The following is a 26352-nucleotide window of genomic DNA, read 5'->3' on the forward strand; positions in this document are numbered from 1 at the left end:
GTGATATTCTTCTTGACAAAGATATACTTTTAACAGGTGACCATCAAATCTACACATATTTTAAACAAGGCGAATTTATCGCTCCAGAAGATGGTTTGCTCCATGCATAGCAACAGCTTTTCGAATATATTGAAAAGCTCGAAATTATTCATAATGCATATTTCGAGGAGCTGTTGCATAGTTCAAACATCGACAAAGATTTGATGGAAATCGTAAAGGTTACTCATGAAATTGATTTTGCACTTTGCTCTCCTGAATCCTCCGAAAGATTTTTGAATTGATTTATGACCATTCGATGCCATTGGGGGGTTCGGTTCATAAATCAGGCAAAACAGAGCAAAGTTGCAACAAAAAATCAAAAATTAAAAAATCTTTGTCATGAATGAATATTGACTAAGGCTGACCGGCCACAGAATGCGAAGTTGAGCATCACTAGATTCGTATCTTGTCACTTATATTAGTATTGAAGAAGCTCAGCTTCGCTCAACTTCGCATTCGGTGACCGGTAAGCCTTAGGGATATTCTGGGGGATTCTTTCATTTTTTCTTGAAACTCATTATTGATATTTTTAAGATTATTAAGTTTTAAATTTATCATTTAGATTTAGGATATTCAGAAAAATTCCAATAATAAGTTTCAAGAAAGGTAGATGGATATTATTCTTTGCTGACTGCTGGATATATTTTTTTTTAGCTCAAGAAATCCCTGGAAGTACTTCTGTTTGTATTGGTATTTTTATTTAAGATCTGGGAGATCCTACTTATAATTTCTTCACAATCTGTTGAACAGCCTGTTTGATTTTGAGTATCGTTAAATTTTTATGTTAGAATCCGCCACAACTGTAATAACCAATAAGTACTTGTTTATTATTTAATAAGTGTTATATGAAGAGATGTTTGTATCTTCTATCTTTGTTGAATATTTGTAATGTACAATTGCTTACATTCAAAAACCAATTTGTGATTTATAAATAAAACAATTACTATCCAACCAAACGACGATTTTTATTTACTTTTATAGTCAAAACAATTTATTGCTAAGAAGTAACATCCTTAACACAAAACAGAACACCATTTCTGTTTTGTCGCTCTGGATGTTTTTATGAGCATTGAACATTGAACTTCTAACTCGATATATATAGGATCCAATGCGAATTTCGCGCGCTTTTTAATTACAGTTTCCTGCATTCGGTGAAGATTCTGTTACAATACATATGCAGCGCCATCTGTTGCCTCGGAAGTATCAACAATCAAAAATCGTGGTCGGTTTTTAGTACTACGAATCTAAGGGCGTTTCCTATCTCCCTAACTCTATAATCTTTGATTCGTAGCTTATCAATTATATTAGCATTGAAAACGCTCAGCTTCCCACAACTTCGCATTCGGTGGCCGGTCACCCTTACTCTGTATTTACTGTTCATAAATAATCAATGTTCAGTTTAATTCGTGATAATGACATAATTGAAAATTCCTATTCTCAAAATTCAAATAAGAATAATGCCAGTTCTATTCAGTTCATCTCAGGAATGGTTCATTATAGGCTTGTTCGTAGCGAGCGCAATTCCATTTTAGGGTGACGAAAATCCATTTGCGCTCGCTCTGTACAGTTCACAACCGTTGTGAACCACTCTACGAACAAACCTTATGCGTGCATTGAACACTCTCGTTTATTTTGAGTCATTTAAACAGTTTCATCGCCTTTACTGCTTATTGTTTCATATAATAATTCATTTGTTTTTTCAGCTACCGTAAGGAAAAACCCTCTGCTGAAGGAATGTTCCAGCAAGGAAGCAGAATTACACATAAGGAATTGGCTAAGAAATGCGCCGGACCGTGAGGGCGAAAGAGCCAACCGAAAAAAGCAATAATGTAATAATTTATTTTGTACATATAGATAAATCTGGAGTTATGAAATTTGTATATAGAGAAAATTGTTATATGTAGTTTTTGTTATATGTAGATTTTTTATATGTAGATTTTTTTTTAATAAGTTGGGTCGGAATAAATATTTTTATTTTCTGAATACTTTTGATTTTTTCAAATGACTACAACAAGAATAGAAATTTTATTTTGGCATCATGCCATCGACGGCACAACGCTACTAAAGCTAATCGGCCGTTAACCGGCAATTCATCGGTACATCGAAGCTTGCCGGACCGTAGAAGACATCGGGCCGACCAACGGCCGGTGCGACACATATACGCTGGCCCGTTGCAGGTGCCCGATTATGGCCCGTTAAAGTAACCCGCAAACGGCCGCCGCTCGGCCGGACCATCTTTGGCTGTTGGGATGCGACCACCTTATTCCGTTATTGAAGGACATTTTTCCCGACACCACAATTGCGAAGAATTTACAAATGGGTAGGACTAAGTGCACAAATATTGTTAAGAATGTTTTGGGACAGTGCCACTTCAAAAAGTTGTGTGAAGAATTTAGTGTTTTAATTGATGAGTCAACTGATATAGGAACAATAAAGAATATTTGTGTTTGTGTTAGATATTTCAGTGATGATACAAAAAGTATCAAAACCTGATTTTTCAATTTGATTCAATGTTTTTATGAGACTAATCCAGATGAAGCAAATATTGGAGCTACAGCAGAACAAAGTTCTTTTTGAATCATGTAATGTGCCTTCACAAAACATAATCGGTTTTGGTTTAGATGGTTGCAATGCAATGTTTGGGTCAAAAAATTCCGGGTATAATTGTTCAAAAATGCATATGCCATTCTTTGCATCTCTGTTCCAGTGAGGCATGTGAAGTTCTGCCGCGACACTGCGAAGATTCAGCCCGAGGAATTTATAATTTCTTCAAAAATAGTTGCAAGAGACAAGCCGAACTTAGAGAATTCCGAAATTTCTGCAATGTCCAGCCTCATAAAATTTTGCGACCTAGTCAAAAGAGATGGCTGTCCCTTGAAATGGTTGTCAATCGAATAATTGAGCAATGGGGCCCTTTGCAACTCTATTTTACCGAACAGTGGACAGCACACAGATCTCAAGCATCTGAAGTAATTGCAAATAATTTAAATGACTCAGAAACAAAGTTGTTTTTTTACTTCATTCAGTGGATTTTGCCAAAATTTACTGAACTTAACAGCTATTTCCAAAACGAAAGAGTTGTCATAACTTCGGTGTACAATAAAATGTGCGAATTATTGAAAATTATATTATTGAACCACTTACACCCAAGTTATGTTCAACAGACACCGTTTTCAGAAATATATCCAATAATGCATCGCATTTTATAAACCTGATAAACATTTATCTTGATGTCCAGGTTTTGGAACATATAGATCGATTGAATGATCAAGAAAAAGATGATTTTTATATAAGATGTCGAAAATTTTTGATAACATCCGCTTTGGAAATAAAAAAAGTGATTTCAATGAAAATATTTTTCGTAAAATAGCAATATTTGACCCTAAGTATTCTTTACCCAAACCTGCATCAATAATCCTAATAATTAATTCGTTGTCGAGAATTGTGAATCCGGAAAATGTGCCTAAAAACAAAGAATAGATGACCAGTGTAGGCTTTACTGTCATTCTCTACATGAAATTGGTGAGGCATTATTATATATATATATTGGTATAAAATATCAATAATTAAAGAGTTATCTGATAATGAACCTTATAGAGTTAGGTGATTTTGTCTTAGACATATTAGCTCTTCCTCATTCGAACGCATCTTGTGAAAGGATTATTTCTGAAGTAAATTTAATCAAAACGAAAATACGAAATCGACTTTGATCTGATGAGAAATATATAATATTATATTTCCATTTTTCTTTTTACCTGCATGTAACTCACTTTTCCCATTTCGAATAATTTTTCCTGTCATTCTGTTGTTTTTAGTGGTACTGAAAAATGCATCCTATGGATACAATTTATTTAATCTTTATTTGTTGTGAAAGACTGATATAATAATAATAATCTTTATTCATCCTGTGAGACATGTTATTACATGTATAGGACAAGTCACAATAATATAATGAATACATATAATCAAAAATACATTGAGCAGTTTCCACCGAAATTATAGTTATAATAATCCCCAACGCTGTAGAAACATTCCTTCAATTCAAAATTTCGAACTATCTTCTTGAATTTATTCTTTGGAAGATTCTGAATGCATCGTGGAAGATGATTGAAAATTTTAACCCTGATACAGCGGAAACATCTCAAACTTAGTAGTTTGGTGAATCGGGAAATATAGTTCATTCTTGTTTCTAGTGTTGTGTGAATGAAAACTAGAAAGCTTTACAATACTTTCCTCACTCTCCTTCACATATAAGGTACATTCGGGTAATATGGCCCGGGCAAATATATGGCCCGCCCGACTTATATCCCTGTGAGATGACATCTGTGAACTAAAAGATGAAGTACTGTACCTATTGTCTCAAATCTGTAAATATGGTACAACGCACTTTGCAGTTTCGCGTCTATGTTCTAACCTATGTGATGTTTTGTGTTTGCGCCGAATGTGCTTATTATTTCAGTGAATATTAAGTATCGAATATTTCAGCTCCAGATAAAGCTACAGGTGAGCACATAGACTCTTTTTTTCTCTAGTTATCAGGTATCCTAGTCACGGCACAATTTCTGTTGAATTTCAAATTTACTTCGAAAAAATAAAATAATTCGTTAAATGTGCCGGGGCAGAAATTCGGCTCACAACAGTTTATGCTGGGCCATATTTCTGACCACTCCAAATAACTCATGAAATGATTATTTTTTATTTTTTGAGCACAGAATGGGGAAGCCTTGTAGAGGATTACGAGGAAACTGGACAGAAGACATGATGGCTGAGGCTTTGGAACTCCTTCGGCAAGGTAAAAGTCAAAGATACGTCGAGCAGAACTGTGGTATTCCTAGAACTACACTTAGAAATCACCTGAAAACTGGCAGTTTAAAAAAAAGTTGGGAAGAAATTCTTTGCTTTCTCCTCAGCAAGAAGAAGACCTTGAAGCACGAATTGTCAGAATGTCTCGTATCGGAATGCCATTGAACCCAAAATCTGTGAAAAGGTGTGTATACCAATTTTGTGTGAACAACGACATACTGCACAAATTCAGCACTGCCAAAGAAATGGCTGGATTCACATGGTATAAGTGTTTCTTGAGGAGACATCCAAATATTCCAAAAAGGAAAGCGCAATCGATGAATCCGGCGAGAGCTCAAAAACTCAACCAAGCCATTGTGAAGGATCATTTCGAAAAATTAAACAAACATCTCAATGAACTGGGACTGAAAAATTCGCCAGAAAAGATTTATAATCTTGATGAGAAAGGCTGTCCGCCGACTTTGCATCATTCACAAGCAGTCTTAGCTCCAAAATGTGAAAGAAGATTTCACATGATCTGTAATGAGCACGCAGAGAATGCAACAATAGTTGTTTGCATTAGTGCACTAGGGCAAGCTGTACCACCCATGGCAATATTCAGGGATGAGCATGGGCGTAGCCAGGGTTGAGTTTCGGGGGAGGGGTTTGAAATGAAAATTTTCTGATTTTGACATATAAAGTGAGACTCTTTGAAACTGATATCATGTGTACCTATATTATTTCGGGGGGGTTTGAACCCCCAAACCCCCCCCCCTGGCTACGCCCGTGGGGATGAGGAAAAAAGAAACATATAGTGATAATTGACCTGGCACTGTAATAATTTAATCATCGGGGAACAACATGGCTTTTGCAGAGGAAAGTCGACTTCGACCAACCTGTTAGTGTTTCTTGATAAAGTGAGTTCATCAATGGAAAATCTGTGTAGTGTAGATGCAGTATACACCGATTTTTGCAAGGCCTTCGACAGGGTCAATCATAGCATTCTGCTGATGAAGTTACTTAAGATGGGATTCGATGGTCCCCTGTTGAATTGGCTAGAGAGTTTTTTGCGAGGACGCTCCTTCTCTGTGCGTTACCGTGGTTGCTATTCAGAATCAAGTGGCGTTCCCTCGGGTGTTCCTCAAGGCTCCCACTTGGGTCCACTCCTTTTTATTTTGTTCATTAACGATGTATCCTGTTTTTCTTTATAGTTTTTTTCTCTTGTTTGCCGATGACCTGAAGATATTCAAATCTATTTCTTGTTTCGAAGATGTTTTGCGTTTGCGAGCAGATTTGCTTAGATTTTCTGATTGGTGCGAGCTCAATAGACTGGAACTGAACTTGTCAAAATGTAATGTGATCACTTTTTCACGAGGGAGTGAGCCTTCTTTTAGCTATTCTCTTTGTGGTGTCACCCTCCAAAGGGTTCACGTGGTCAAGGATCTGGGTGTGGTGCTTGATTCGCGCTTAATCTTCGATGAACATGTTACCTATGCCAAGAAAAGAGCGTTGAAGTTGTTAGGGTTTGTTCAGAGGAATAGTAGAGAGTTCTCCATTGAGATATTCAGATATCTTTATTGCTCTCTCGTTAGGACCATCCTTGAGTATGCCTCGGTTGTATGGAGCCCTTCATATTATTACGAGATGCTCCTCGTACTGGAACGCTGACGCCAGCTTCGTCTTCGCGGAAAGTGTTAGTGCGAGAAGAAAGTGATGACTCGGATTCTTCCAGAATCCAAGGTTTCCATGTGAAAAGAGACACATTCAAGTTAGTTCCATTTTAGAATTCATTCTGTTTGTAACTCCTTTCCGCTCTGTCCAATTATAAAGTCATTTAGTTTTTCAAAATTGTGATTTATAATTGAAAGAATAAAATTCTTTTTAAAAACAGAGTTTGCGGATCGAAAATCATAATTGGCGCTGCGAACAGGATTTCGCAACGGTTTTCGGTTTTTTCAAGAAACGAACTAACTGAAAATAGTTTCCACTAGTGAACACAAACTGTTCGAGGAACCCCGTTGAGTTTTAACTCTTAGTGCGAAATTCCAAACTTCACCAACCCACTTCGACCAGAAGGAAGGACGTTCCACCCTAGGATGCAAATCTTGGTGTAAGTCCTATTTTCCACCACATTTCCTATATCACCAGTATTCTTTATATCGATGACAGACTCATCTCATCAATTAGAGATAATTGCTGAAGAGCCAGAAATTTTAGAATCTTTGAATTCTCATAATATTCAAGAACGCTTACTTAGGAATAATCGATTTCGGCCGTATCCTATTAGAAATTTCAATAACGAAATGAATCAAAACTCTTCTAACACCCCAACACTCCCAACAGTAGCCGACCCTATGTCTAGACAAGACATCCAATTATTACTTAATTCTATTCCAGAATTTTCACCGGGTAAAAATTTATCAATTTTCATAAACGAGGTAGATAATTTAGTCTTACATTTACGTGGCAGACTAACAACCGATCTCGAATTTTGCTTGAATTTTTCGATCCGTTCGAAAATCTTAAATGAAGCACGAGACTTCATCTCTTTCCAAAATGCGACGGATTGGCCTTCGATCAGACGTGCTCTCCTTCAGAGATACGGAGATCAAAGGAACGAAGAACTATTAATTGCTGCGGTTTCACAATGCGTCCAAAAAAGACAAAAAAATTATTTAGATTATTATTGCCGAATTTCAAAAACTCTGAGTGATCTCGTACAACACCTCTCTTTGAATATACAAGACCAAAATCTATTAACTTATAAAAAATGCGAAGCAGAGAAATTGTCACTAAAAACATTTTAAGCAGGATTACTCGAACCTTATAGATCCTATATAAGCAATTTCGAGTTGAAGAGCTTAGAAGAATGCATCAATAAATGTAAATTTTATGACAACAGGAAACAAGAATGGGAATATTCCGAATTTCTTCGTAAATCCCAAGAAACCAAGAAGCCTTTGGCACAACCTCATTTCAAACAGAATCAAAATTATAATGATCATTTACCTAGATTTTCTAATAACAGTTTCAATCAAAATTTACCAACAAGATTTTTCAATAACGCTTTCAATCAAAATTTACCAACAAGATTTTCCAATAGCAACTCTAATCAAAACTTACCAAACATTGTTTTTCCAAATAATCAACCTTTGAGAAATAATCAGAAATTTTTCACAAATCAAGAAGTTTTTGGTACTAAACCAGGGTCAAGTATCTATAAATAATAATAATAATAATAATAATAATAATAATGTCTTTATTTTCCCAATTCAAACCTCAAGGGGAAGTTCACCTAGTAGGTGCTCTACCACTTAACCCTTGTTATGTGACACAATTTGGAATAAGCATTAAAGAGAGAGAAAAAAAAAAAAGTTAAACAACAATACAATTTCAATGAGCAGAATTTACAAAAAAAAAATAAACATAAAAAATAAACATAAGAGAGGTGTATCTGGAACAACGAGAAAAAAAAAAAAAAAAAAACTGACTCTCGAAAACAATCAGATATATTATGCATACAGAGCCTGAAGGAGATGAGCCCTGATTTCTCTCTTGAATCTTACGAGAGTAAACGTTTTGAACTCATTTGGCACTGCGTTATAAAATTTTACCACATTGTACCCGAAACTCCTCTGAAAGATGGCCGTTCTGTGCTGGGGACAAGAGAGCAGATTCCTATGTCTTACATTCAAATTATGAATATCAGTTCTATACCTCAGTTTGTTGTAAAGATATGGCGGACATTTCTCAATTATAATTTTATGATAAGTACACAAGGCATAATACTCAAAAAATTTTTTCATTGGCAACCAGTTCAGCGCCTTTAGCATATGCGAGACATGCTCATATTTTCTAATCCCATATATGAACCTGATGCAGCTATATTGAACACGCTGTATTCGACCTAATGTTTCTTGGTCAAGACAAAAGCTGTAGACAGTTGAACTATAATTAAATTTTGACATGACCAAACTCTCACACAAGACCCTCTTTGTAGTAGTAGGCAAATAAGATCTATGCTGGTAGAGCATCCTCAGGGCCCCATAAGCTCTCCGGATCAAACACATAACATGCTCACGAAATCTCAACGAGCTGTCCACAATCAGGCCCAAGTCTCTTACGTTCTCCTGGAAATTAATGGTATCACCGCGGATCACAGGCCTGAAATCATTCTCAACAAAGTTTTTATTATTTTTAGACCCAAAAATTATAGAGAATGATTTCCTTGCATTCAATATCAAAGAATGTTTTTCCGCTATAAGTGCCAACCGATCTAAATCTTCATTCATTCTAACAGCTGCGGTATCAAAATTATTCATGAGGAAATCAAAAAGAATCTGAAAATCGTCAGCATACATATGAACTTTTCCATGAAGGATACTCTTGTTGAATTGGCTGGTGTACACTATGAAGAGAAGAGGCCCAAGAACCGAGCCCTGGGGAACTCCGCTCTGAACAGATTTAGCGCATGAGGTCCTGTCACCCAACTTCACAAACTGCGAACGTCCAGCAAGATAGGAGCTCAGAAGGTTAAGAGCCTCACCTGACACTCCACAAGATTTCAAGATAGCCAAAAGGATATCATGCCGCACAGTATCGAAGGCTCTACTGAAGTCCAGCAAAAATAAAACAGAACATCTGGATTCATCAATGGACTGAAAAATGTCATCAGTCACATCGAGAAGTGCACTGGTTGCACTATAACCCGGACGAAAACCAGACTGAGTCGCAGGCAGAATCCCATTCAGCTCGAGATATTCGGAAAGTTGGACTGCCATTATCTTCTCTAAAATTTTAGATAATCCAGGTAGTATACTGATCGGTCTTAGATCAGAAAGCTCCTTTGGAATACCTTTTTTCGGGATAGGTGTGACACGGGCACATTTCCAAGAAGAGGGGAACTTAGAACTGAGGATCGAATCCAGAACCGACGCCTATGTCGATTTCTACCAGAAATTCGAAATTCCCACAAAAACAATTATTCAACGTACAATTCAAACCCGATGATGTAATCGATCATGGAGCTGAATCTTACGAACCCGAACATTCTGAAGAAAATGTTATGAATTTTTCCGAAGAAGATGAGAATTATTATTACGAAATGGATGAAAATTTTCAAAAAGCTCCTCCAGAAACCCCAGGAACTTAGATCTCAATTCCTTGAAAATAAAATCAAAACTTCCTTACATTTATCTTCCAAAAATAAATTTGAAAATTTTAATAGACTCGGGTGCCACAAATTCAGTCATTAATAGAAAACCAGCATTTGAGAAATTTTTCCAATTTTTGTTCAAAGAAAAATTCAGGGTGTCCGGATTAGGAAATACAATTAACGCTGATGATAACATCAATATTCCACTGTTTTACGAATTAGGAATACTCGACAATATTCATTTACATGTTGTCGACTGGCATAAAAATTTCGATGCTTTATTAGGAACATCCGATTTGCAAAAATTAGGTGCAAAGATTGACTCTCAAAACCACATTTTGGAAATGAAAAATTTGAAAATACCTTTCAACCTCGAGTACTCCACGAATAAACTTAAACCAAATAAAACTATAGCAAGAACATTTGTAAAAATTCCAGTATCCCTAGAAAATGGTGACGTTTTACTACCCGAAATTAATTTTAAAAAATTCTCAACACCAGAATGTATAGCACGAGCAAAAAATGGTATTTGCCTAGTTCCTATTTCAGAATCAATTAACGGGAATTTAGAGATTTAACTTTTCGGAAAGAATACCCGTGAAATCAATATCTCAACCAGAAATATGTGCTCCTCAAATTGAAAATTCTAAATTAAAACTTTCAAAAAATATTCGTACGCAACACATGAATTCTGAAGAAAAACGAGAAATTTTGAAACTTTGTAGTAAATTCAAAAATATTTTCTATAACGAAAACTGCGATCTCTCTTTTAGCAATACTGTCAAGCATAAAATAAGAACGAAAGATGAAGAACCCGTTCACGTTAAATCTTTCAGACACCCTCACAGCATGAAAAAGATTATTCAAGAACAAATTCAAAAACTTTTAGATGATAATATCATTCGTCCATCTATTTCACCCTACAGTGCTCCAGTTTGGATTGTAGACAAAAAGAAAGATGCTTCCGGCCAAAAGAAATATCGTATGGTCATTGATTATCGCCGTTTAAATGAAAAAACCATTGAGGATAAATATCCGCTCCCGCGAATAGAAGAAATTTTGGATAATTTAGGAAAAAGTTGCTATTTTTCGACACTCGATATGGCAAAAGCCTTTCACCAAATCGAAATGGACGAGGAATCAATAGAAAAAACTGCATTCACCGTGAATAATGGTCACTACGAATATCTTCGTATGCCCTACGGATTGAAAAATGGACCCAGTACATTTCAACGCGTAATGGACAATGTACTTAATGAATATCTTCATAAGTTTTGTTTCGTTTACATGGATGACATTGTCGTATTTTCAAAATCGTTACAAGAACATATTTGCCATTTGAAATCAATTTTTGAAAAAATTAGAGAATTCAACCTCAAAATTGAACTTGACAAATGTGAATTTTTGATTAAAAATGTCGAATTCTTAGGACACTTTCAACTTAATTCATAAAAAAGGAAAAGAAAATAAAGTTGCGGATGCCCTATCGCGAATTGAAATCAATAACAGAGAAAATGAAGACTCTTTATTATCAGAAAATGACCTAAATATAGAAGTTTCCTCAATTTTACCTAATATTAATGATCTTCCGGTACTTAGTGATGAAGAACTTGAAAATATTTTGAACCCCCCAGTCAATCGTCAAAATAACGATGATCCCAATCATCAACATGAAGCAAATAATAATGATTCTAATGCCACCATTCATTCAACTCAAGAAGACAATGGAAAAGTTATTCCAATCACGGAATCTTCCTTGAATATATATCCGAATAGAATTATTCTAAATATTGGCGAACAATACAATTTAAAATTCACAAAAAATTTTCAGAAAAATACTTACAACATAACAATAAGACAAAATTTCATGGAAAATGATTTTTCAACTTTTTTCAAAGAAATTTTTAGACCGAATGAATCTTACGGAATATTTTTCAGAGATAATAAATTACGACTCCCTTTCATCAGATTTTGCAAAGAATCCTTCAATTACTCCGTGAAACTTTATATAAGCAACACCCTTTTATTAGATGTACCTTGTGAAGAGAATCAAGTCGAAATCATTTCAGAATATCATGATAAAAACCATAATGGTATTTCAGAAACATTTAATCAATTATCGAAAAAATACTATTGGCCAAAAATGAGGAATAAAATCACAGAAATTATAAATAAATGCGAATTATGCCTTAAATCAAAATACGAGAGAAACCCTTATAAATTGAAATTTTCAGGTCCCCTCCTAGCTAAGCGACCTTTCGAAGTAATCCACATTGATACATTTTCTTTTCAAAATTCGAAGTTTTTAACAATAATTGATTTATTTTCAAAATACGCGCAATCATACCTTTTAAAAGACGGCACTGCTTTAACAATTCTCAATAAATTACGACATTATTTTTCACATCACAATATTCCACAAAAGATTGTTTGTGACGAAGGACGAGAATTTCAGAACAAGACTTTCACAGAGTATTGTAAATTGAACAAAATCAATCTACATTTTACAACAGTGAACAATCCGAGCTCAAATTCTCCAATTGAACGATTCCATTCAACAATTTTGGAAAAACTCAGAATTCTCAAATTGAAAAACCCAAATGAAAATCCAGCTAATCTCATGATTACAGCAACATTAATTTATAATCAATCGATACATTCAGCGACTGGTTATTCACCTTTTCATTTACTTTATGGTCCATACGACAAATTACCAGAATTTGATTTGAATATGACTATTTATGAGCAGTATAACGAAAAACGAAAACAGGAAATTTTGCCATTTTTTGACCATATTTACGAACGAAATAAAAACAAAGCTCAGAAAACATTAAACAAGCTGAACGAAAAGCGAAATGACCCTCCAAATTTAGAGCAAGCAGAAGTTTACGTCGAACGAAACAGACCGAGAAAAACGGATCCACCCTTCGAAAAAATTATTGTTGAACAGCAACAACAAAACAAAATAAGTGGTCTAACTACAAAATCAAGAGAAACAACAGCGCACATACAAAAAGTCAAAAAACTAAGAAAAAACGTTTGTTCTTTTCAGGATACTGCTGATCCTCCTGATTCAGACCCAAACAAACCAGGCCCTTCAGGTCCACGAAATAAAAAGTAATGGATACTTTGAAGAACCTTTGAGTCATGCCAAAATTCTTGATCATTACCATAATTTTCTTTTCTTCATAAATATTACCAATTTGCAAGACAATTTCGATCAGTTGAACGATAATTTTAATGACCTTCAGAAAGACCAAACATTCGATGAATTACCCCGTCGACTTTTTCACCAATTGAGTTTGAATTTGGATCAATCGAACAAATCTTACGAAAATTTGTCAATAGAAAAGTTAGAAGAGGTTTGGCTAATTTCATCGGAAAAGGTATTAAATTCATTACAGGTAACCTAGACGATGATGATCTGAAAACTATTAACGAAAATTTAGAAAGCCTTCACAACAGCAAATCTTCCGAAATCGAAAGGATAAATAAATTAACTTCTTTTGCTAATCATTTGTCAAAAAGATATTCAGAAGATTTGGCTCTGCTAAACGAAAATATTATTCATACTAAAGCATTATTCCAGAATATTGAATCTACCGAAGGATTTCGAATCATTGTAGAATACCAAATGCTTCAGTCCCAAGCACTCTTGAACACTTTATTAATGCTAGAAAGGACTATAAGTTTTGCAATGAGAGAAATTCCAAATTTAGAAGTCATTAAAGTTGAAGAACTTTATTCCATCGGGACATATCTTGAAAAAATTTATAAGACACAGCAACTATCACCAATTGATCATGTTCATCTTTTCAAAATAATCGAATATACAAAAATGTCTGTCATTGGAACGGAGGAAACTATCACATTCCTTCTCAAAATCCCAATTCTCAAACGAGTAATTGCTTCATATTCCCGAATCTACCCTGTACCCAATACCCAAGATATTGCTGTGATCCCGCCAAGGACGTAATCCATCAAAATCAACAACGAGGAATATTGGACCAATGAAATATGCAAATCAACATTGGGAAGTTCGATGGTGCTTTGCCTTCAACAGCCTACCAAGGAAGAATGCATTCTGTGAACCCCAGGTCGATGCCAAACAACACTAGTGAACAACGACTTCAACATCATCCACCCGCTGAAGAATCACCAGCTCCTGACCCTCTTCAAAAAGAACAAAACAGTACTAGAAGACTGCCATGGAATTCTATTCAGGAAATCAATCCAGGGAATCAACCTTCTAAGTTCCACCTGCCGAATTATTATTGAAGAATCCATCTACGATGACACAGTTCCGATTTTCGAAATAACTGCCAAAAACATTTCGAAAATTTCATTGAACTCCACCCACAAAATTAAATTTCACCTGAGGCATCTGAAAGAACCAACTTCAATTCTTCAAGAAGCAGAAAAACTTTCAGACCAGCCCATGTACCTACATCCAATAACTCAGGTCATTCACCAGTCTACAAGTGTGATATTGTGCTGTTTCACAATTCTTGGAATCATCTTCTTTATAAAGAACAAAACAAGGATCTCCGAGTTAATCTACAGTCCAAGGAAAATCATACACGTAGAAATGGAAGACATCACCCAAGGCCACCCAGCAGATAACAGAGACGTTATCTCTTAAGGGGGAAAGTATTACGAGATGCTCCTCGTACTGGAACGCTGACGCCAGCTTCGTCTTCGCGGAAAGTGTTAGTGCGAGAAGAAAGTGATGACTCGGATTCTTCCAGAATCCAAGGTTTCCATGTGAAAAGAGACACATTCTAGTTAGTTCCATTTTAGAATTCATTCTGTTTGTAACTCCTTTCCGCTCTGTCCAATTATAAAGTCATTTAGTTTTTCAAAATTGTGATTTATAATTGAAAGAATAAAATTCTTTTTAAAAACAGAGTTTGCGGATCGAAAATCATAATTATATAGTACTCGCATCCGAATGGTCGAAGGTGTTCAAAATAGATTTCTCCGTCTGGTGGCTTATAGGTTGAGAATTCCAAGCGTCTCCGTTAACTATGAGTTTGTCAGAACTAGTTTAAGTCTGCGATCTCTCAGCGACAGAAGGACACTTCTCGATCTTGTGTTCCTTTACAGGCTCTTGAATGGCTATATAAATTGCCCTGAACTGCTGAGCCTGATCAGTTTCAATGCACCTTCGAGGACGTCTCGTGTAGTCTTGTATTTTTATCCTGATCCTGTCCGTACCAACTACCGCAAGCATTTTTATATTAATAGATGTTTAACACGCTGTAACAATATGTCACCTACTCTTCAGTTTTTTGGTTTATCATTATCGTTGTTTAAGGTGTTAGTTTTGAGTTTTTGGTCTTGTCTTCAATAAAGTTTGGCAACAGGCGATGACAATGTCAAATATCCAAAGTGGATTTAGGGCAACTGTAATTTGGCCGTTTGATCCAGAAATTATTCCAGAAACAGCATTTTTACCGTCTACGCTGACCCACAAAATACTTTCAGAGGGCGTTGTCGACGAACCAGAAAGTTTCTTCTGAAGATATTTCATCAGCACAATTCCTCAGAAACACCCAGCCTCCATCTGGTTGTTCAAAATGGACTGATGCTAAAGCAGCCAAGAAGCAGGAAGCAACCAAAAAGCAGGAAGTAACAAAGAAGCAGGAAGCAGTTAGAAAAAAGAGAGCAGCCAAGAATCAGGAAGCATGTGAAAATCAAGTGGCAAACATGGAGCAAGAAGCAGGATCTGCAAAATCTAACGATGGAAAAATTTAAGTATTGAATGTCACTATTATCAATCCTCCTGCTGAACATGCATCACATGCAGCCAACACTAACCCCAGGGAAAAGGTGAAGCAATCTGATTCAAACCAAGAGAAAGTTAAGTTCACAGAACTAATAAAGACTCCAGATATGGTAGCAGCTAAAAAAAGACCAGAGCGAAGAAAGGCAATTAATTATAAAGCTCAGGTTTTGAAAAGAGACATTTTTGAAGAAAACAAGCTCACATCGATTGCTGCAACTGCAAAGGTAGAAAAAATCAAGGAAAGCTGGATGTGTTCTATATGTAATGAAGATTTTGAAATTGACATGCGTCAGTGTTCAATTTGTGGCACATGGGTGCATGAAATGTGCGTGGGACTAACTGCAGAAGATACTGAAGAATTACAGTGCCCAGATTGCTCACCTTAACGGAAGAGTGAAGCATTGGCCATATTTCTGCTTGTATTTCATATACGGGCCATATTTCAGGCAAAGTCGGAAATATGGTCCAATTTTGATGTTTTTTGTTTTGTTCCTATTAGGCTTTCAAGTTTTGTTATTTTCAAAGTTCAACAGTATATGTTGATTCAAAAATGTTTCCTTTATAGTTTGAAATAAAAATTAGAACGTTTAAAGAGTTTTTTGTAGTTTTATACACCGCCAAAGTGAAAGTGGGCCATATTACCCGAATGACATTTAAGTATAAATAAAGATGACAATGTAAGCATACTATTATCTATAAAGAGTAGTCTGCAAGAGGACCGCGGATGACAATTGAACATTAAAGGAATTATTCGTTTCTGAATAACAAAAACTCTATTAACATCTGATGTTCGAAATTCGAACATTATTCTAAAAAAAAATCAAGTTCAATAATATGGAAAATTCCATCTGAATTATTCACAAAACTGGGTCACGCCGAGCGAGCCGTCGATCTACCGAAATCTGCTGACTGGCTAGAAACAATTGATGCAACCGGGGACTCCGTCAGTGCAGTAATACCAAATATGGCAATATTATTTCTATCGTCATTGTTCGATTCAGTATATAAGCTTAGATTGTAATTAATAAAATCATCATTCATCTTTAGTTTGATCAATATACCTCTTCGGCAACTGTGGAGTTAAGACATTCCCTTGAACGTTCTGAGTCTGGTCGTTCAGTTGCCCTAAACTTCAAGCAAGTGTTGTTTCAACCAAAGAAACAACATTTTTTGGTCCTTCGAGCCGGATCGAGAGAAAGGATTTACGACCCTAATCTCGATCAAATCATCAACGCCTGTGGGGAAGTCTTCCAGAGCCAAATCCAGCGCCAGCAGAAGCCCTCCAGAGCCAACAACAGCATCCGTGAAGAAGCCATCCAGCGCCAAATCCGAGCCCGTGAACAAGCCTTCCGGATCAAAAAATCAAAAAAGCCAGGGAACACACCGAGTCCACTGGAAAAAATAAGAGCTAAGGATTTACGACCCTAATCTCAATTAAATCATCAACGCCTGTGGGGAAGTCTTCCAGAGCCAAATCCAGCGCCAGCAGAACCCCTCCAGAGCCAACAACAGCATCCGTGAAGAAGCCATCCAGCGCCAAATCCGAGCCCGTGAACAAGCCTTCCGGATCAAAAATTCAAAAAAGCCAGGGAAACACAGAGTCCACTGGAAAAAATAAGAGCTAAGGATTTACGACCCTAATCTCAATTAAATCATCAACGCCTGTGGGGAAGCCTTCCAGAGCCAAATCCAGCGCCAGCAGAAGCCCTCCTGAGCCAACACCCGCATCCGCGAAGAAGCCTTCCAGCGCCAACTACGAGCCCGTGAACTAGCCTTCCGGAAAATCAACAACAAAAAAAATCTTCAAAGCAGAAACCTTCAACCAACATGGAAGAAAAATTGGGGGAACAAATGACTATTGGCCAAGACCTGAGCAAAATATTATCTTCACTCAAGACAGACGGGTCTGCACGCAAAACAGAAGAATACTTCAAGAAAAAATCCATGATGGCCGCAGATCTACTGAACAAATTCCAAGAAAATCATAACGAACTCCAGAAATCCCTTGATGAAGAGCATTCCTACTTCAAACAAGATTTACATGGTCAGATATCCAAATGCTACCAAGAAATCAAGAACTATATCAATACCTGGCAGAAGTCCACTCCGATGTCAGAAGAAGTCAGCTACCACCACCCTTCCATCCTTCAAATTCAAATAAAATTGGATTTATTCAAAAAGGAAATAGAAAGGGCCCAAGAAAAAATGAAGTGCCAACTACATCCCAAAATATACAACTTCCTCGAAGAAAACCTAACCAGGATCTGGCGGGACATAGAAGCACTCTATGAACAGATGCTAGCTATCAATGAAGAAGAAGTAATGAAATACAAGAAAACCGGAGTCTTCGAAAAATTTAGAACCAAATATGAGGAAATCATAGAAGAAATAATTACTGCTTCTCCGACTGATACTAAACAGTTCCAAAACAAAAACATTTCCATAAATTTACCACGGATCAGCATCCCTATCTTCACTGGTGACTACGAGACCTGCATCACATTCCGAGATATATTCCTTCAAACCATACACCAAAACCATGAACTAGGGGACGCTGAAAAAATGCAGTACCTGAAGAGCCAAACCAGGGGTGAAGCAGCGAAGCTCATTCAACATTTAGAAGTATCATCAAGAAACTACCCCATCGCCTGGGAATTGATAAAGAGGAGGTACAACAACAGACTTCTCTTCAGCAAGTATGCCGACAACATCTTGAATCTATCAATTTTGCAACAAGGGTCGGCAGCATCCATTAAAAAACTTCACGACACTGTTCAAGAAAATCTGAGAGCCATTGAAGATATGGGAATCACAGCCGAACAATTGGGTAACAACATAATAGCGCATATGCTGCTAAAGAAATTAGACAGGCGATTCAAGAAGGCTCTATGAACAATCTACCACAATACACAAGGATATTCAAGAACTGGCAGATCTTTTGGAGTTTCTAGAAAATCGATTCCAATCCTTCGAAGCACTTCGAGGCACAATCAAAAAATCAGATCATCCATCAACAGGACAAAGACATAAATTTCAAAACTACCACACCGACTTACAATCATGCAGTTTATGTGACAGCAACCATGAAATTTTCCGTTGCCAAAAATTCAAGGATATATCAGTAAATGAAGCAGAAGCCGAAATTCCATTGACGGAAATCACACCGAGTTCAAAACCACGCCAGCAATGTTTCGACCTTGACCAGCTCTACGCTGAGGCGAAAACAGAATTCCAGACGAGAGACCAACTCCGGACGTCAGCACCCATTCATGACCATGCCCAATAAAGCACTCGATCGAGTGTCACACGAGTTAGAAATAGGAAATTAGGAAATAGGACAATAGAAGTAACAGATTGCCAACACTGGAGCTCCAACATCATAGCCTGCAGCATTTCGGCATAATCAAGTTCAATAATATGGAAAATTCCATCTGAATCATTATTCATCAAAACTGGGTCACGCCGAGCGAGCCGTCGATCTACCGAAATCTGCTGACTGGCTAGAAACAATTGATGCAACCGGGGACTCCGTCAGTGCAGTAATACCCAATATGGCAATGTTATTTCTATCGTCATTATTCAATTTAGTATATAAGATTAGATTATACTGAATAATCATCATTCACTTATCGTTTGATCAATTTACCTTACCTTACCAGCAACTGTGGAGTTAAGACTTCCCTTGGACGTTCTGAGTCTGGTCGTTCAGTTGCCTCAAGTGTTGTTTCAAACAATAGAAGCAACATCTGAAGAATTGCCCCAGAGCAGAATGTTGTAAGACAGGTGACTATATACTAGGGAATAGTATACGTTGATAAGAGATTTTAACGGAAGTGAACTCTTAAGTCTACTCAACGCATAATAGGAACTGTTGAGTTTTTTACAAAGGGCATCAATATGCGAATGCCATTTCAGGAATCTATCAATGTGTATACCCAAAAATTTAACAATGTCATTAGATTTGATAACTGTATCCATATACCTAAAAACAAATGTGTTACCCTCAGAGCTAGATAGACTAAAACGAATGCACTCCGTTTTATTGACATTCATCTTAATTCTATTCGTCTATTCGTGTGACACCATTCCATAAAATTTTGTATGATGAGCTCACATAGACATTGTAATTCCTCCAAAGTCTTAGCTGATACCGTAATGGAGGAATCATCGGCGAATAATATTATCCTGATAATTTGACGCACTGACTTATTGGAGGTCAGTAGTCTGGTGAAAATCTTCCTCAAGTTTGGTGGAAGGTCGTTGATAAACAAGAGAAACAACATTGGTCCAAGGACAGATCCTTGAGGCACTCCTAATTTTAAATTTCGTTCACTTGAATGAAAATCATCAACTCGGACGGTCGCGATTCTGTTTTCGAGATAACTCCTTATCCAATCGTGAAAGATACCCCTAAATCCCAAGTTATAACGCTTGTCTAAAATAAACTGATGAGAGAGACTATCGAAAGCTCGCGATAAATCAAAAAACAATGCTGCAACATTCGCGCCTCGATCAAGGTGGTGTGGTGCTCATAGACAAATTCAACAAAATTCAATGCTCCAGTCTGAGTACTCTGAGTTGAGCGGCCGGATCTAAAGCCGTGCTGAGCACTATCAAGAATCTGAAACTTGTCAAGATATTCTATCATTCTATTATATATTATTATATCTTCTCGAATACTTTGGAGAAGATACTCAGGATGGTAATAGGTCTATAGTTCGAAACATCAGCCATATCATCTCTATATATATTTAAATTGCAAATGATTTGTTACATCATTATATATATTATATTTTATAAAACCATTTTGTTATATTTATGCTGTGTAATGTTTTCAACTGATTATATCTCACTATTTATTCTGATGTATTTGATGAGTATCGTTTTTGAAGGTGTTTTTCGAGTATTTCATTATTCATGAGTTTTTTTTCAATTCGAATAAAAATGTGTTTGAATAATTGTTTTTTATCCCTATCAATTTCGCTTACAATTTAAAGTATTATTAAATAGACTTTTGTTTTGAAGAGCGCACAAGTATAATACTCAACATTGTTGAACTTTGAAGAAAATTGCATTGTTCATGGATTAGACAGAGACATTTCTGATCATTCACATCATCATTGTGGGGAGTGACATGCTCCGCAATGTATCTGTCACCTTTGACATTATGACATTATGAACGTGATTTGATGAAAAATTATTTTACCTATGTATTTGTCCAAGCCTGAAAAATATTACATATTATGTGTGGGTTTTTTTCGAATGATAAATGTACCAAAAATTTTGCACTGTTGTATCTCACACAATTTTGGTGAGTTGTGTGCCTGTTTTTAATTATTGGATTCTGTTAATGTTGTTTTTGCAGGATCCTGAAGAAGACGGCGAGAGTCGTCGAAACGTCGATGTAAAATAAAAGAGATTTCAAAATTGAGCTGTTATTCCCTGAACCTCACATTTTCATTAGAACACTACAGCGAGAGCACTATCCATTTATTCACATCATCTATAACAACATTTTTCACCTCATCATGTTAATGAAAAGTATTTGCCAGATCTGAGATAAATCCCCTTTCTGCCATCTATTGTAACATAATTTTCAGGAAAATCTGATAATTTTGGCATCTCGGTTCCATAATTCCATTTCAGTTATCTGGCAACGCTGCATCGCGCGTTTGTCGCTCTTTCAACCATATATTAGTTATTGTGCTTGAGTATGATGAAAATTATATAATTTGATATAGTAGGGGTTTATTTTATATAAATATGTAGTTAATTGGTATATAAATAGGATGATTAGTTTCAAACTAACCCCATTTTGCAGACACCTCAAAAGTACCGTCAGGAATCATGGATCCAAGAAACAACATTCGTTCGGATAAGAGACCTCTTACTGATGAGGAATTGCAGCTAATAGCGCACCTTTACTTTTGAAGATTTACCTTCAGACAACAGTTTATTGACCAGCGATGAAGAGATGTGGAAAATGAAGATGGAGACAACGAAACTAATTTTCCGTCTACATTTATTGACGTTCAAATTCCAGAGTAGTTTATTCAGCCTATTCCATCTACCTCATCAAGTGGTAATTCAGCGGTTAGGGCGGTTGACGAAAATGAAAAGTTACAACCGGAATTGAATAATGACCTAAAACACGCGCTAAAAAAAAATTTTAAAAAACACTTTTTTGGAACAAACCGATAATTTCACAATACCGGTTGGAATACCAGACCGAATTTGGAAAAAAATTAGTAAAGTTGCCTCGATACCCGATTATATTCATCGTCACGGTCCAATTTCTGAAAAATTCGATGATTGTAGGACGCCTACTGATGTTTATTTGAAGATTTTGGAAAATTCAATGGATTATATTGTTTTTCAAAGTGATTTATATGCAACACATAATAACAAATTCCTAAATTTGTCAAAAAATGAATTGTTGGTATTCATTGGTATCAATTTTATGATGGCTTATCATCAACTTCCTACATTGAAGCAATATTGGAACAGTAGCCCAGACTAAGGCGTGCCGCTTATAACCAATGCAATGTCAAGAAGGCGGTTTGAAGTAATTCTCAGATTTATTCACTGCAACGACAACAGCGCGATACCTAAAGATAACAAAGACAACTTATACAAGGTGAGGCCACTATCTGATACACTCAATTTTAATTTTAAGAATTTATACAATCCTACGAGATATATGAGCCTTGACGGAAGTATGATCAGATTCAAAGGAAGACGTACTTTGAAGCAGTTCAATCCACAGAAACCTATAAAAAGGAGATATAAGCTTTGGTGTATTGCGGGTGGAAATGGTTTCATTTCTACATTTGAGGTATATCAGGGAAAAAATGAAAATTTAGAAACAGAATTTCAGGAATTTGGGCTTGAAGAACGAGTCGTGCTATCGCTTCGTAAAGACTTTTGGAATAAAAACAAAATAATATATGCCGATAACTATTTCACATCCATAAAACTTATGGAACCACTAAAATTACACAACACTTTAGCGTGCGAAACAATTCGCAGTACAGTCGACTCTCGTTAATTCAAACCTGCGATAATTCGAACCTCTCTATAAGTTCCCTTCAAAATCTCTTTATATTTCGAACAAAATCAATACATTTTTATGCACTTGGTAATTCGAACGAAAAAATCATTGCTATATAATAAAAGGACGCGTTAATTCGAACTCATCGGCGTCCAACACTCGACAATTCAAAGTTGCATAGAGAAAGAGGCGGAAAGATTGGAAGTACATTTTGCTACAAGTTCAAACTTGTATCAACGTACACAACCCTTTGTTTTTGTTATGATTAGTTTGACTATTTGACACACACGAATTGGTTACTCTTTCGTTGGTATACAGATTAAAAGTTCGTTTAGTTATGAACCCTAGAAAGTATAAATGTTTGACGATTGCTGAAAAGAAGAAGTTAATCGAAAAAGTAGAGGTAGGTGAGAAGAAAAGTGATGTTGCAAAAGAATTCAAGATTCTTCTGAGTACTCTCTCAACCATAATAAAGCACAAGGAGAAAATTTATGCTACTCAAACTGCTGGAGTACGGAAAAGAACTACTAAAGGTGAATTTCCCCGTCTGGAAGAAAGCCTGGTCATTTGGCTGAGACAGTGCAGACAACAAAAAGTGTCTATTAGCGGAAACTTGTTAAAGAAAAAGGCAAAAGAGTTCGCGTCTACCCTAAGCATCAATAACTTTGCGGCAAGTGAAGGGTGGCTTACAAATTTCAAAAAGAGAAATGGAGTTGTATTTAAAAAAGTTTGTGGGGAAAGTGGAAGTGTTGATGATGTAGTATGCTTGAATTGGCACGGTAAATCGAAGACCTTGATTGAAAACTATGATGCCCGAGACATTTTTAATACTGATGAAACTGGCCTATTTTTCAAATGTATACCGGACAAGACGCTTACTTTTAAAGATGAAAAATGTCATGGGGGAAAACATAGTAAATAGAGGTTGGCAGTTTTACTTGCAGTAAATATGGACGGATCGGAAAAACTTTAACCCTTAGTGATAGGAAAAGCAATGAAACCGCGATGTTTCAAAGGAGTGAAATCGTTTCCTACTGACTATCGTGCTAACAAAAAAGCTTGGATGACGACAGAACTTTTTAACAATTGGCTTTTAACAGTTAATGGGGACATGAAACGACAAAAGCGGAAAATTTTTCTTTTTTTAGACAATTGCACTGTCCACAACAATCCTCCTATATTGTCCAACGTGGAACTCTACTTCTTTTCGCCAAATACAACTTCCAAATTGCAACCATTGGACCAAGGGATCATCCATAATTTTAAGACGTTCTATCGCAAAGAAATTGTTAAGCTCGTTTTAGAATCTCTCGACAAGCAGCTAACTGCAAATATCACGGTTCTGACAGCTATTTTACTGATTGACAAGGCATGGAGAGCTGTAACACCCCTAACGATTCTCAATTGCTTCAAAAAATCCGGTTTCTTAAAAGAAGATCAGGAAAATGTTCCAATGCTTATGGATGATGAAGAACCAGCAATATAACCATTAGTTGACATCAGCGGTGTGAGTTTTTCTGACTTTGTTCAAGTGGATGAAGATGTTGCTGTCTCAGGTTCACTAACCGATGGCGAAATTTTATCTGAGACAGATACGAATGAAAAAAGTAACGATGAAGATGAGGATGATACATCAGAACCTTTGGCAGAGGTGTCAGTTAAGGAAGCAAGATCCTCATTCGATACCTTACAAAGCTTCTGTCTACAAAACGAAAGTGATGAAAAAGCATTTCAGGCACTTTTTCTCCTAAAAAAAGTTATTGAGCAGTCTGAGCAGCAGCAATATGCTTTGAAGCAAACCAGTATAACAGACTTCTTTCGAAAGATTAATTAATTCACACCAATGTACCTCTGAACTTTTGACATTGTTATAGAATAGCAGTTAATAAATAAAAATTGATCAGCACTTAATAATTTGAAGTTTTATTTATTTTCTCTCACAAATTTCGAACCATTTGATATTTCAAACACTCGATAATTCGTAATATTTTAAGAGTCCCTCGATTTTCGAATTAACGACAGTCGACTGTAATAGAAAAGGATTTCCGACAGGACTTATCGAGGAGTTTTGTTTTGAGAGAAATAGGTTATGTTTTGAAACAGGGGCCTCTTAATTGACATTGAGACGAATTTTTTTCAAGAGAATAGTAGCAGAAGAGACGAAATGAGTTCCTCAAGAATAATCTAATAACCAAAGGTAAAAGTGTATATCTTCAATTAATGGGTCACATGAAAGGAAGAGTCGAATGAAAATAGAAATTTTCATCCTAGTGTTTAATTCTGAGTACCTATTTCAATCCTATATTGATGATTATGAACTATGTAACTTGTTTTCAATAGGAAATAAAAGGGTTCAATTCGAGCTTTTTTTTATTAAGAATCATAAAAGTAGAAATATCTAGATTAGACATTGGCTTATGGCTTGATGGTAGAAAAGCAGTACTACATATCTCTACATATCCTCCAGGTGATATTTCAATTTTTTCTTGGTAACTATAGTGGCCACTTATAGGTCCATGTCCATAAATTTTAAAATTATGAAACCATCACTGTGAACAGGTATTTTTCAATACAGTTTAATCCAACTCCACAAACAAAAATTCCTTTAGATATGCATCCATATAAACGCACATAATCCACAAAAACAGCATAAAATCAACCCAAAAAGCATTAGAAACCTATATCGACAACAAACTTTTACATTTACCGATCATCTGTTGCCTACGCTAATAACGTAAATTCGTATCTTCCATACGAATAAAATCCCAGCCAGATAGCGCATGACGTTATTCCATTACCGCATAACGTTATTAGCGTACGTCAGCGTTATACGCTTCTTCCATATCTCTCTATTAACGGTACCGCATCCCGTAATTAGAGAGTTGAAGTGCAGCCATGAACGTAAACGTTAACGTTATAATTGACATCTACGCATGCTCATTCGTCCGTTTTTAACGTTGACGTTAGCGTTAACGTACCTTTCTTACTATGAAGGCGTGATCCATTTCTTATTTTCCATGTCCGCGGCAGATCGGTTACTGCCATGATCCGAACCTTTCCGCGCTTTTTCCCTTGCTTAATTATCGTAATATACGATATCTGCAATATGGGATTAAAGCATATGGATGCATACTGCTATCTTCGCTCTGAGAGTTAGGAAATTGGTTTGGGTTGGTTCCCGCAGGGGGGGGCAGCTGCCCCCCCCCCTCTAGAGATCAAATGTAGCTAGCCGCAAAGCGACCAAAGTGCGACTTCCTTACCTATTAATAAATTTTGCATCGCATGACAAAACGTAAATAAATTCACAAAGTTTAATGTATATTGTAGAAAGTATTGAAATATTCAACATTTAGATTTTGACATCCGTTTTCAAAATCGCCGCCATTTTCATTACGATTATACCAGATTTGCCAAAACGCAAGGCCATTAATATTAAACAGTGTAAAAACATGAAGGTGGGAGGTAGGTATGGTGTGTGTGTGTGTGTGTGTGTGTGTGTGTGTGTGTGTGCATTGCATTCCTTTCTACGAAAACCGT

General features: G+C 36.3%; 1 protein-coding gene across 2 annotated transcripts in view; it reads right to left on the reverse strand.

The window, feature by feature from the left end:
• The window catches only part of LOC123321296 (zinc finger protein with KRAB and SCAN domains 2-like), a 194166-nt gene that overhangs the window by 152976 nt on the left and 14838 nt on the right, over window positions 1–26352 (reverse strand). The gene's annotated exons all lie outside the window — the stretch shown is intronic.

Source organism: Coccinella septempunctata, chromosome X, assembly GCF_907165205.1.
Source record: "Coccinella septempunctata chromosome X, icCocSept1.1, whole genome shotgun sequence".
NCBI lineage: Eukaryota > Metazoa > Arthropoda > Insecta > Coleoptera > Coccinellidae > Coccinella > Coccinella septempunctata.